The sequence below is a fragment of the Bos mutus genome, chromosome 11 (assembly GCF_027580195.1).
Source record: "Bos mutus isolate GX-2022 chromosome 11, NWIPB_WYAK_1.1, whole genome shotgun sequence".
NCBI lineage: Eukaryota > Metazoa > Chordata > Mammalia > Artiodactyla > Bovidae > Bos > Bos mutus.
The window spans coordinates 66,004,287-66,018,728 of record NC_091627.1 but is presented as its reverse complement, the minus strand read 5'-3'; the positions used below and the strand labels follow the sequence as shown (position 1 = coordinate 66,018,728).

General features: G+C 36.1%; 1 protein-coding gene across 3 annotated transcripts in view; it reads left to right on the top strand.

Moving 5' to 3' along the window:
• The window catches only part of VRK2 (VRK serine/threonine kinase 2), a 108,806-nt gene that overhangs the window by 17,655 nt on the left and 76,709 nt on the right, over positions 1-14,442 (top strand). The gene's annotated exons all lie outside the window — the stretch shown is intronic.

Below are 14,442 nucleotides of genomic sequence, written 5' to 3'. Positions count from 1 at the left end.
TAAAAGGAGTAGGGGCTCTGGTCCCTCCACCCATGTTTCAACCTGAGCATTCTCCATTGTTCTAATCTTTTTATCAGGCTGAAAAGAAACATTTCATTACTAAAAGAGTTTGAAGATAACTGATTATACTCTAATAATTAGTAAGCTCCAAAGTAAAGCTCCCAAAGAAAGGCAGTGCCAAAGAATGCTCAAACTACCGCACAATTGCACTCATCTCACATGCTAGTAAAGTAATGCTCAAATTCTCCAAGCCACGCTTCAGCAATACGTGAACCGTGAACTTCCAGATGTTCAAGCTGGTTTTAGAAAAGGCAGAGGAACCAGAGATCAAATTGCCAACATCTGCTGAATCATCAAAAAAGCAAGAGAGTTCCAGAAAAACATCTATTTCTGCTTTTTATTGACTATGCCAAAGCCTTTGACTGTGTGGATCATAATAAACTGTGGAAAATTCTAAAAGAGATGGGAATAGCAGACCACCTGACTTGCCTCTTAAGAAACCTGTATGCAGATCAGGAAGCGACAGTTAGAACTGGACATGGAACAACAGACTGGTTCCAAATAGGAAAAGGAGTACGTCAAGGCTGTATATTGTCACCCTGCTTGTTTAACTTATATGCAGAGTACATCATGAGAAACGCTGGGCTGGAGGAAGCACAAGCTGGAATCAAGATTGCCGGGAGAAATATCAATAACCTCAGATATGCAGATGACACCACCTTATGGCAGAAAGTGAAGAGGAACTAAAAAGCCTCTTGATGAAAGTGAAAGAGGAGAGTGAAGAAGTTGGCTTAAAGCTCAACATTCAGAAAACTAACATCATGGCATCTGGTCCCATCACTTCATGGCAAATAGATGGGGAAACAGTGGAAACAGTGTCAGACTTAATTTTTCTGGACTCCAATATCACTGCAGATGGTGACTGTAGCCATGAAATTAAAAGACGCTTACTCCTTGGAAGGAAAGTTATGACCAACCTAGACAGCATATTAAAAAGCAGAGACATTTACTTTGTCAACAAAGGTCTGTCTAGTCAAGGTTATGGTTTTTCCAGTGGTCATGTGTGGGTGTTAGAGTTGGACTATAAAGAAAGCTGAGTGCCGAATAATTGATGCTTTTGAACTTTTGTATTGGAGAAGACTCTTGAGAGTCCTTTGGACTGCAAGGAGATCCAACCAGTCTATCCTAAAGATCAGTCCTGGGTGTTCATTGGTAGGACTGATTTTGAAGCTGAAACTCTAATATTTTGGGCACCTGATGTGAAGAACTGACTCATTTGAAAAGACCCTGATGTTGAGAAAGATTGAGGGCAGGAGGAGAAGGGGACGACAGAGGATGAGATGGTTGGATGGCATCACCAACTCAATGGACATTGGTTTGGTTGGACTCCGGGAGTTGGTTATGGAGAGGGAAGCCTGGCGTGCTGCAGTTCATGGGGTCGCAAAGAGTCAGATATGACTGAGCGACCTGAACTGAACTGAAGTGAAAGTTGAATATGCAATTAACAAGAATTTATATTTGGAAGGGATTTAACAGCATTATCCAGAATAAGATTTTTTCCCTAATCGTATAAGAACTCATTTTGTGTGTGGTGATTTTAGTAAATTAAAAAAAATCAGAATTTGTATATGCCGTAGTCTTGGACACAATGGTGAAAATATATACCAGTAAGTCTCAGTGAACTCCGGGAGTTGGTGATGGACAGGGAGGCCTGGCGTGCTGCGATTCATGGGGTCGCTAAGAGTCAGACACGACTGAGCGACTGATCTGATCTGATCATCTTGCTAGCTTTGTTATTCTCTTATAACCTGCATTCTGTCTCCACAGTTTCTGTGTATTCAAATTGTGTTTATTTGAAGTTCCCTTCCCCCTTGAAGTCTATTGTTTTCCTTTTTTACATTTTCTGCCAGAGTTGTATATTTTTTGTACTTGTTTTCAATAATATTTTTGCCTGTCTTTTGTCAGAGACAAAATTTTGGAGAGTTTACATTGAAGATATGTTGAGTTTTCAATTCAGAAATACAGTATCTTTCTCCATTTCTGTAGGTCTTTGATTTCTTTCATCACCGTTTTGGCTTCTAGCATATCAATCCTGTACATGTAATGTTTGTATATATGTTTTTCTCTTTTCTTTTGAAATGTTTAATGCTATTGAAAATGATACTGCTTTTGTAATTTTGTTTTCCAATTATATATTATTAGTGTATAAAAATACAATTGATTTTTGCTTGTTGACCTCATCTTGGTAAACTTGCTTATTAGTTCTAGGATTTTTTTTTCAGATTCTTTGGAATTTTCTATATAGTTAATCATATCATCTGGGAGTAGGGACCACTTTATTTCTTCCTTTCCAGTGTGTGTACTTTTTGTTTCCTGATGTTTTGCACTAGCTAGGATTTCCAGCACTTTATTGAGTAGGAATGGTGAGAGTGGACATCCTTGGCTGTTCCCAGTTTAAGGGAGAAAACATTCAGCCTATCATCATTTATAATAATACTAGCTATATGTTGTTTCTAGATATTCTTTTTCAAGTTGAGGAAGCTGTCCTTTAGTGTCCGAGAGTTTTTATCTTGAATGGAGAGATTTTGTCAAATACTTTTTCTGCATCAATTGATGTGATCATTTGGTTTTTTTTTTTACATTCTTAATATGGTAGGTGACATTAATTTCTAACTTATTTTATTTTATTTTTTATTTTGCATCAACATGAGAGGAGGCTATTGGTCTGAGTAGTTTTCTTTTTCTTTCTTTCTTTATGCTTTTTTTTCCCCTCTACTATCTGTCTGGTTTTGGTTTTATGGGTAATGCTGGCTTCATAAAATGAGTTGTGAATTATTCCCTCCATTTTTGCTTTTTGGAAAAGAGTATACAGAATTGATGTTACTTCTTTTCCATGTGTTTTGTAGAATTTTACAGTGAAGCCATCTGGGGTTAGAGATATCTTTTTTTCTGAACAGTGTTTGTTTAAAACTTGATTTCATCTGGGACTTGTTTGGTTAATTTGTTTCATTTCAGGTAACTTTTAGTAGTTTGTGATTTTTAAGCAGTTTCATTTCATCTAAGTTGTCAAATTTCTGTCCATAGAGTGTTCATAATACTTGTGTATTATACTTTTAATACTAGTTTTCTATAGTGACATTCTGTTTTCATTCCTAGTATAGGATCATTTTTCTCTGTTTTCTCTTTTGTTAGTCTTGATATCATTTTATTGGTCATTTCAAAGAAACAGCTCTTGGTTTTGTGGCTTTACTGTATTTTTCGGTTTTCAATTTCACTGATTTCTGTTTTTATCTCCTTTCTTCCATTTGCTTTGGGTTTGGTTTGTTCTTTCCTTTTTTCCGTCAGATGGAAACGTACTTATTTGAATTTTTCTTTTGTAGTATGAGTATTCAGTGCTAAATTTGTTTCTAAGTCCTTCTTTGGCAGAACCACACACATTTTGATATGTTGTAGTTGTCTTATATATTACGTCTAGACTAATTTAAATTCCTCCAGACCATATTATAATTTTTGCTTCAACTATGAAATACATTTTAACTGAAGAAAGGAATAATCCATTGCATTTTCCCAATATTTACTATTTTTTCTCTTTTATTCCTGGTAGTCTACATTTCCTTGTATGATTTTCTTTTCTTTTTTGGATATCTTTGTTTAGCAATTCTTATATAGCAGATCTGCTGGCTATGGCTACTCTTAGTACTCCTCACTTGAGAATGTCTTTATTTAATTCCAGAAAGATGTTTTTGCTGGATATTGGATTGACTGTTATTTTCAGCACTTCAAATAGGTTGTGACTCTTCCCTCTGGTCTTCAGGGTTTCTGATGCGAAATTCACAGTAATATGAGTCATTTTACCCTGTAACTAACTATTTTACTCTAGCTCCTTTCAAGGTTTTTCTTTTAGTTTTCAGCAGTTTGTGTGTATGTGTCTGGGCGTCGATTTATTTGGGTTTATTCCAGTGGAGAATTTACTGAACTGTAGGTTTATGTATCTATAAAATTTGGGACATTTCAGCCATTATTTATCAAATATTTTTCTGCACCACACTCTTTACTTTTCTTCTTTAGGAACTGCAGTACCATGAAGAATTGTTAAATGTTCTGTTATTGCCTGAGATTCTGTTCAATTTTTTTCATGTTCTATTTTGCTATTTTTCGGGTTGGTATATTTTTATTGATCCATCATCAAGTTCCATGACTCACATGTCATCTCTGTGATCATATTGAACCCAATCATGTGTTTAAAAAATTTTGTTTTGGTCATTGTATTTTTCAGTTCTAAAAGTGTTATTTAATTTTTTCTTTGTATATTCTATGTCTTTGCTACACTAATCTGTCTTTTCCATTTATTCCAAAAGTGTTTGCTGTTACTTTCTGGAATATTTTTATTATAGTTTCTTTGAAGTCTTTATCAGATAGTCCCCAGTTTTGTGTAATTTTGGCATTGATGTCTTGAATTAGTGTGATGGTTTTGTTACAATTTATTAACTAAAGTCCATCATTTACATTTAGTGTTCACTTATATAGTAAAGTTTTATGGGTTTTGACAAATGCATGATGTCATGTATCAACCATTATAGTATCATGCAGAGTAGTTTCTCTGCCTGAAGTTTCTCCTGTGTTCTACTAATTTATCCTTCTGCCCCCTGTTTCAGAATGGCATATGGTTGAAATCTACATTATATAACTGTTTCAAACCAGCTTTTGTTTCCTTTGAATATATCCAGAAGTGGAATTGCTAGATCACATGATAGTTCTATTTTTAATTTTCTGAAGAACCTCCACACTGTTTTCCATAGTGGTTATACAAGTTTATATTCCTTCAAAGGGTTTCATTTTCTCTACATCCTTACCAGCATTTGTTATTACTTGTCTTTTTGATAATAGCCATGCTAACAGGTGTGAGGTAATATCTCATAGTTTAATTTGCATTTCCCTGGTAATCAGTTATGGTGAACACTATTTCATGCACCTATTGCCATTTGAATGTTTTCTTTGGAAAAAAATCTATTAAAAATAGCCTTTATCCATTTAAAAATTGGGTTATTTATCTTTTTTTGGGTATTGAGTTGTATCATTTTTGTATGTTTTGATACTGGATATGTGATTTGCAAATATTTTCTTATTCCATAGGTTGCCTTCTCATTTTGTTGATGGTTTCCTTTGCTATGCAGAAGTTTTTAGTTTTTTAGTTAGTCTCACCTGTGTAAATATTTTTGCTTTTATTGCCTTTGTTTTTGGTGTTAGATCCACAAGAGTCATTACCAAGACAAATATGAAGGAACCTACCCCCTATGTTTTCTTCTAGATCTTTTATGATTTTAGGTCTTACTCACAAGTCTTTAAATCCATTCTGAGTTGATTTTTATATACAGGATAATATAGGGGTCCAGTTTAATTGTTTTGCATGTGGCCGTCTAGTGTTCCTAGCACCATTTACTGAAGAGCCTGTCCTTTCCCCATTGTGTATTCTTGACTTCACTGTCAATTCATTGACCATGAATTTATAGGTTTATTTCTGGGCTGTCTGTTCTGTACCATTGATTGATGTCTGCTTTTATACCAGTACCATCCTGTTTTGATTATTACAGCTTTGTAATCTGGTTTGAAATCATGGAATGTGATGCTTCCAGCTTTGTTTTACTTGCTGTGTATACTTTGGCTATTCAGGATGTTTTGTGGTTCCATGTAGATTTTAAAACAATTTCTATGAAAAATACCACTAGAATTTTGGTAGAGATTACATTGAATCTGTATATTGTTTGACTAGTTTGCATATTTTAACACTATTAATTCTTTTGATCCATGAGCACATAATATCGTTCCATTCATTGTGCTTTCTTTCGTCAGTGTTTTAAAGTCCTCTGTGTACATAGTTTTCATATCCTTGGTAAAATTTATTCATAAGTAATGGATTCTTTTTGCCACTATTGTTTGTAGGCTGGAGTCATATGGATTTTCTCCATAGGTGTCATCTATAAACAGATAATTTTACTTTCTTTCTTCACAATTTGGATGTCTTTTATTTCTTTTTATTGCCTGACTTCTCTGGCTAGGACTTTCAGTACTATGTTGATAAAAGTTGCAAGAGTGGGGATCCTTGTCTTGTTCCTGATCTTAAAGGAAAAGCTTTCAGCCTTTTACTTGGGTACGATGTTGGATGTGGGTTTCTCATAATTAGCCTTTGTTAGGTTTGGGTATGTTCTTTCATTACTCAGTTTTTGAGAATTTTTGATCGTGAAAGGATTTTGAATTTGTCAAGTGCTTTTTCTGTATCTATTAAAATGATCTTAAGGTTTCTATCCTTCATTTTGTTAATGTAGTTGATCATGTTAATTGATTTGCATATTGAACCATCCTTGGATCCCCAAAATAAATCCCACTTGATCATGGTGTATGAGTCTTTAATGTACTGTTGAATTCAATTGGCTAATGATTTGTTGAGTACTTTTGCATGTATGTTCATCAGAGATCAGATCAGATCAGTTGCTCAGTTGTGTCCGACTCTTTGCCACCCCATGAATCGCTCGCATGCCAGGCCACCCTGTCCATCACCAACTCCCGGAGTTCACTCAGACTCACGTCCATCGAGTCAGTGATGCCATCCAGCCATCTCATCTCATCCTCTGTCGTCCCCTTCTCCTCCTGCCCCCAATCCCTCCCAGCATCAGAGTCTTTTCCAATGAGTCAACTCTTTGCATGAGGTGGCCAAAGTACTGGAGTTTCAGCTTTAGCATCATTCCTTCCAAAGAAATCCCAGGGCTGATCTCCTTCAGAATGGACTGGTTGGATCTCCTTGCAGTCCCTTGGAGAGACTCTCAAGAGTCTTCTCCAACACCACAGTTCAAAAGCATCAATTCTTTGGCGCTCAGCCTTCTTCACAGTCCAACTCTCACATCCATACATGACCACAGAAAAACCATAGCCTTGACTAGACGAACCTTTGTTGGCAAAATAATGTCTCTGCTTTTGAATATGCTGTCTAGGTTGGTCATAACTTTCCTTCCAAGGAGTAAGCATCTTTTAATTTCATGGCTGCAATCACTATGTGCAGTGATTTTGGAGCCCAGAAAAATAAAGTCTGACACTGTTTCCACTGTATCCCCATGTATTTCCCATGAAGTGATGGGACCAGATGCCATGATCTTAGTTTTCTGAATGTTGTTGAGCTTTAAGCCAACTTTTTCACTCTCCACTTTCACTTTCATCAAGAGGCTTTTGAGTTCCTCTTCACTTTCTGCCATAAGGGTGGTGTCATCTGCATATCTTAGGTGATTGATATTTCTCCTGGCAATCTTTATTCCAGCTTGTGTTTCTTCCAGTCCAGCGTTTCTCATGATGTACTCTGCATATAAGTTAAATAAACAGGGTGACAATATACAGCCTTGATGAACTCCTTTTCCTATTTGGAACCAGTCTGTTGTTCCATGTCCAGTTCTAACTGTTGCTTCCTGACCTGCATACAAATTTCTCAAGAGGCAGATCAGGTGGTCTGGTATTCCCATCTTTTTCAGAATTTTCCACATCAGAGATACTAGTCTGTAATTTTCATGTAGTCTTTGAATTGATCGTTTCCATTGTCCTTCTAGTTCTATTTCATTTATTTCCATTCTGGTCTTTATTTCCTTTTTCTACTAATGTTGAGCTTCCTATTTCTAGTTCTTTGATATGTAAAGTTAGAATATATATTGGATTTTTCATTTTTCATAGTATAAAACTTTATTGTTACAAATTCCTTCTTAGAACTGTAACCCATAAGTACTGATACGTTTTGTTTCCATTTTCATTTGTCTCAAGTTATTTCTTGATTTTTGAAAAGGTGTTCTTTGAGCCAGTGATTGTTCAAGAGTATATTGTTCCAGTTTCCATATATTTGTGAATTTGCTAGTTTTTCTCTTGTAATTGATATCTAATTTTGTATCATTGTGGTCCAAAAAGGTACTTGGTAATACTTTATATGATTTCATTTTTCTTAAGTTTGTTACAACTTGCTTCATCACCTAAGATGATCTAGCCTGAAAATATCTTCCCTGTGTACTTAAGAAGAATATATTCTGCTGCTGTTGTTGGACTCTTCTGTGTATGTCTATTAGATTTCTCTTATATAATGTTTAGTTTACATCCATTATTTCCCCATTAATTTCCTATCTGGATGATCTATCCATTGTTGAAAGTAGGGTATTGAAGCCCTATACTATTTTATTGCTATTCCCCCCTTTAGATCTGTTAATATTTGCTTTACATATTTAGGTTCACCTATCTTGGGTACATAGATATTTACAATTGTGATATCCTCTTGATGAAGTGATCCCTTTATCATTATATAATGATCTTACTTGTCTCTTGTTATAGTTTTTGGTTTAAAATATATTTTGTTTGACATAAGTGTAGTTTCCTTTGCTTTCTTTTGGTTTCCATTTACATAGAACATCTTTTTCCACCCCTTCACTTTCAGTCTTGTATGTCTTTGAATCAGAAACAAATCTCTTGTAGATGTCATATAGTTGGGTCCTTTTTATTTTTTTATACATTCAATCACCCTGTCTTTTGATTGGTTGATGAAGCCTGCTTTCTTGGTAAAAGTATGGGCAGTTAAAAAAATGTTTTATGTCAGGTTGAAAAGAAAATATATTCTTTTTTTTAATGTGGCCTTTAGATAAAAACTGTTAATTGTATTGTTTCAATTTATTTTTGTTGGTTGCCTATACATTATGAAATTGTATTAAAATCTTTCATGATTTTTCCAGCTTTCTTTCAGTTAATTTCAGCTAATTAGTTTCTTATCTTTTTATTTTGTTTCTCTGTATCACTATGTTTTAGTTGTCTTATAAATAGTATACATGTATTTATTTTTTAACAACCTTAAAGTTTCTTTAGCTGGTGAGCTTAATCTACTCAAATTTATTATTATTATTGACATTTTTAAAAAATCAAAGATATTATTATAATGTACATCATCATTTTATATATGTATGTTAAGTCTCCACTGTGTGTGCTGCTAAGTTGCTTCAGTCGTGTCTGATACTTTGTAGCCATGTGTACTGTGGCCCACCAGGCTCTTCTGTCCATGGCGTTCTCCAGGCAAGGATACTGGAGCGAGTGGCCATGCCTGCCTCCAGGGAATCTTTCTGACCCAGGGATTGAACTCATGTCTCATGTCTCCTGCATTGGCAAGCAGCTCTTTTACCATTAGCACCACCTGGGAAACCCTAAGTCTCTACTAGGTGCTTGAAAGTTCATAATTGTCTTCCTCATGAATTATTTTTGTTTATTTAAGATCTACTGTATATGTAATGCCTGACACTGCCCATTAAACTATGACACAGTACCTTTAAAATAATCTTACATATGGAACACTCAATTGTTGCAGGCTGTGTAAGTCTTTGGTTGCCAATTTCAGAATCTCAAATGAATTTAACTAAAAGAGAGATTTATTAACTCTTGTAAGTGAGAAGTACAGGACTTTTTTGGCTTTAGGTATGAGTGACTCCAGGGCTTATGCAGTGTCACTAGGGCTCTTTCTCTCTCTGTGTCTTAACCCTACTTTTCTCAGTTCTGGATTTTATTTTCAGGCTTTATTTTCCATTTACTGGAGAAAAGTGATCCCTGATATTTCTAAGATTTTGGTATCCTTAAAGTTTATCATCTGTCTTGTGTTACTTAGTTACATCAACTGCTACGGAAGACTCTTCTGCCTAGTTGAGCACTTTGCTTTTTCTGAACTAGTTATGGTGGCCAGTGGGCTTGTACATTCTAGATCGTCAGGCTTGGTCATGTGCCCAACTCTGGAATGTAAGGGAGGATACACTATGATCGAAGCCCTACTAGGTCTACACAGATAGTTTGAGGTTGGGTTCCTCAAAGGAAAAATCAGGGAAAGTTTCCAGTGGATAGAAAAGAGATGCTAGGAAGGCAAATACCATGTATGTGTACAATGCATCCCTTTTCAGGTCATCAGACACCTCTTCAGAAATTTAAATAAAGATGTGAAACTACTTTTTTTTTTAATTAAATTTTATTTATCTTTAAATGAAACAAAGATGAATATTTTTAATGATAAAAGTTACAATTCACAAAGAAGATAGATAAAAGATTAATATACTGCTAAGTCACTTCAGTCATGTCTGACTCTGTGCGACCCCATAGACGGCAGCCCACCAGGCTCCCCCATCCCTGGGATTCTCCAGGCAAGAACGCTGGAGTGGGTTGCCATTTCCTTCTCCAATGCATGAAAGTGAAAAGTGAAAGTGAAGTTGCTCAGTTGTGTCCGACTCCTAGCGACCCCATGGATTGCAGCCTACCAGGCTCCTCCGTCCATGGGATTTGCCAGGCAAGAGTACTGGAGTGGGTTGCCATTGCCTTCTCCAGAGGATCCTCCCAACCCAGGGATAGAATCTGGATCTCCCACATTGTAGGCAGATGTTTTACCATTTGAGCCACCAGGGAAGTTTACAGTAGAATTGTTTAATTAATTAACTGATTATTATAACGAGACCTCCTTGATCACTAGGACAATTTATTTGTTCACTGTCCATCTCCATGAGCCTTCTGGTCAATTGATTTTGAATTTAGGCCCTCCAATATAATCTGACTTGGAACTTTATAGAGAATATTGTATAGCTATCAAATGACAAGTGTGGGAATGATTCAAGTGTATGTCAACACATGATTATGTTCATGTGAAATCATACGAAGAGAAGATTCAGATTATAGAGTGGAAAAGGTATATGGATTGAAATCAGCAAAGAGAAAGACATTGGACTGGTTGGATATCTTTTCCCCTACTTGCAATGTAATAAGTTACATATCGAATTAAAACTCTCGTTTTCTTTTTGGGCTTTTATGTTTCTTATATTCTGCTTTTCTGGCCACTTGCTTTCAGAATAGAAGCAGGGAGTCTCTACCAGCTTCTACCTCAGGAAGCAAAGACCATTCAGTTCAGTTCAGTCACTCAGTCGTGTCCGACTTTTTGCGACCCTATGAATTGCAGCACACCAGGCCTCCCTGTCCATCACCAACTCCCAGAGTTTACTCAGACTCATGTCCATTGAGTCGGTGATGCCATCCAGCCATCTCATCCTCTGTCATCCCCTTCTCCTCCTGCCCCCAATCCCTCCCAGCATCAGAGTCTTTTCCAATGAGTTACCTCTTCGCATGAAGTGTCCAAAGTACTGGAGTTTCAGCTTTAGCATCATTCCTTCCAAAGAAGACCCAGGACTGATCTCCTTTAGAATGGACTGGTTGGATCTCCTTGCAGTCCAAGGGACTCTCAAGAGTCTTCTCCAGCACCACAGTCCAAAAGCATCAATTCTTTGGTGCTCAGATTTCTTCACAGTCTAACTCTCACATCCATACATGACTAGATGGACATTTGTTGGCAAACTCATGTCTCTGCTTTTGAATATGCTATCTAGGTTGGTCATAACTTTCCTTCCAAGGAGTAAGCGTCTTTTAATTTCATAGTTGCAATGACCATCTACAGTGATTTTACAGCCCCCAAAAATAAAGTCTGCCACTGTTTCCACTGTTTCCCCATCTATTTGCCATGAAGTGATGGGATCAGATGCCATTATCTTAGTTTTCTGAACGTTGAACTTTAAGCCAACTTTTTCACTCTCCACTTTCACTTTCATCAAGAGGCTTTTTTGTTCCTCTTCACTTTCTGTCATAAGGGTGATGTCATCTGCATATCTGAGGTTATTGGTATTTCTCCCGGCAATCTTGATTCCAGCTTGTGCTTTTTCCAGCCCAGCATTTCTCATGATGTAATCTGCATATAAGTTAAATAAGCAGGGTGACAATATACAGCCTTGACATACTCCTTTTCCTATTTGGAACCAGTCTGTTGTTCCATGTTCAGTTCTAACTGTAGTTTCCTGATCTGCATATAGGTTTCTCAAGAGGCAGGTCAGGTGGTCAGCTATTCCCATCTCTTTCAGAATTTTCCAGTTTGTTGTGATCCACACAGTCAAAGGCTTTGGCATAGTCAATAAAGCACAAATAGATGTTTTTCTGGAACTCTCTTGCTTTTTCCATGATCCAGCGGATGTTGGCAATTTGATCTCTGGTTCCTCTGCCTTTCCTAAAACCAGCTTGAACATCTGAAAGTTCACAGTTCACGTATTGCTGAAGCCTGGCTTGGAGAATTTTGAGCATCACTTTACTAGCGTGTGAGATGAGTGCAATTGTGCGGTTGTTTGAGCATTCTTTGGCATTGCCTTTCTTTGGGATTGGAATGAAAACTGACCTTTTCCAATCCTGTGGCCACTGCTGAGTTTTCCAAATTTGCTGGCATATTCAGTGCACCACTTTCACAGCATCATCTTTCAGGATTTGAAATAGCTCAACTGGAATTCCATCACCTCCACTAGCTTTGTTCGTAGTGATGCTTTCTAAGGCCCACTTGACTTCACATTCCAGGATGTCTGGCTCTAGGTGAGTGATCACACCATCGTGATTATCTGGGTCTTGAAGATCTTTTTTGTACAGTTCTTCTGTGTATTCTTGCCACCTCTTCTTTATATCTTCTGCTTCTGTTAGGTCCATACCATTTCTGTCCTTTATTGAGCTCATATTTGCATGAAATATTCCCTTGGTATCTCTAATTTTCTTGAAGAGATCTCTAGTCTTTCCCATTCTGTTGTTTTCCTCTATTTCTTTGCACTGATTGTTGAGGAAGGCTTTCTTATCTCTCCTTGCTATTCTTTGGAACTCTGCATTCAGGTGCTTATATCTTTCCTTTTCTCCTTTGCTTTTTGCTTCTCTTCTTTTCACAGCTATTTGTAAGGCCTCCCCAGACAGCTGTTTTGCTTTTTTGCATTTCTTTTCCATGGTGATGGTCTTGATCCCTGTCTCCTGTACAATGTCACGAACCTCTATATATAGTTCATCAGGCACTCTATCTATCAGATCTGGTCCCTTAAATCTATTTCTCACATTCACTGTATAATCATAAGGGATTTAATTTAGGTCATACCTGAATGGTCTAGCGGTTTTCCCTTCTTTCTTCAGTTTAAGTCTGAATTTGGCAATAAGGAGTTCATGATCTGAGCCATAGTCAGCTCCTGGTCTTGTTTTAAAGACCATTGCCTAGTTTCAATTACTGTATTGAGTGGACCAGGGTTAGGGCAGAATTACTTCTCTTCAGGCTTGGGGACCATACTGGTAAAAATAGTTTGCCCTAGGGTGGGAGGAGGAAGGGGTTTCCTCATCTTTTCTTCTGTCAGGACTGGACCCCTTTACAGACTTTCTTCACTATTTTGTTTCCTAGGTATGGATAATTCATTCTTCCTGTGTTTCCCTTGGGACTACTGCATGGGTGAAAATGTAATGACTTTTATGTGAATAAAGATGTAAATAAGTTTAGTTTCTTTGTTACTGTGAAGAGGTATGGCTTCACAGTTTAACTAAAATTGAAATAATTTCTTCAACTGAGTAATAGCATTGCTAACATCAAAGTTTTTGGAGATTGATTAAGAAAATTGTGCATGAGTTGGCTTAATTGTGAAAGAGATTTAGTAAATTTATAACATTTTTTGCGTGTATTAAGTAATACAGTAGAGAAAAGACAAGGTGATAGGTAGGAGAAAGGGGTTAATGTTAGTAGTAATGAAAGGACATAGCATTTTGGTAAATACACTGAAAATTCACCTGAAAAATTTAATCTTATTCTCAATTTAAGTTTTTAATACTAGTTTGACCTTTTTACCTTTACTTTCCTAATATGCTAGCCTCTTGATAAATAAATATTTGTTAGTTGAATGAATAAAGAGATCAATGAAGAGTAAATAGATGAATGACAAAATTCTAAACCTTCACAATACAAATAAATATACATGTCAACTTCTCTTATTAAGATTTGAAAACAAAATAATCTTTTAATTTAGATAATGTAGATGAAATGATTGATTTGGTTTAAGAATTTCAACAGTGAACTTTTCATAAGTTGGATTACTATGTCTAAAATGCAAATAGTAATAAAATGAAGTAAGATAACTTGAATTTGAAATGAGCTTATATAATGAGATACATACTCTTTAATTTAAGAATAGTTGATTGCTACATTCAGGAGATGATTCTTTTTAAAGGCTTTATTCTCTTCAAACTTGATTTACTTTAGAATTTTGCCAAGTAAAAGTTGTTTTGAAGTTTCTACTTAAAATGAATCAGTTTTCACTTTGAATTATCATAGATTTTAATTTAGCAAAATGGAGTGAATAGATTATACTGTATATCATTTTGGGGTGTAATGCTGTGTGTCTAGAAAATAGTTTCTCCTGCATTTGGATCTATATGATTAATATAATCTACTGGTTTCCATGTTTGCATATTTGAATATGGCTTATGGTAAAGAGTATAGGCTATGGTGTCAGATTTGAATTTCATTCCCCAGTCTGCTACTTAGTGAGCAGATTATTCAACTTGTTAAACCTTAAGAAGGAT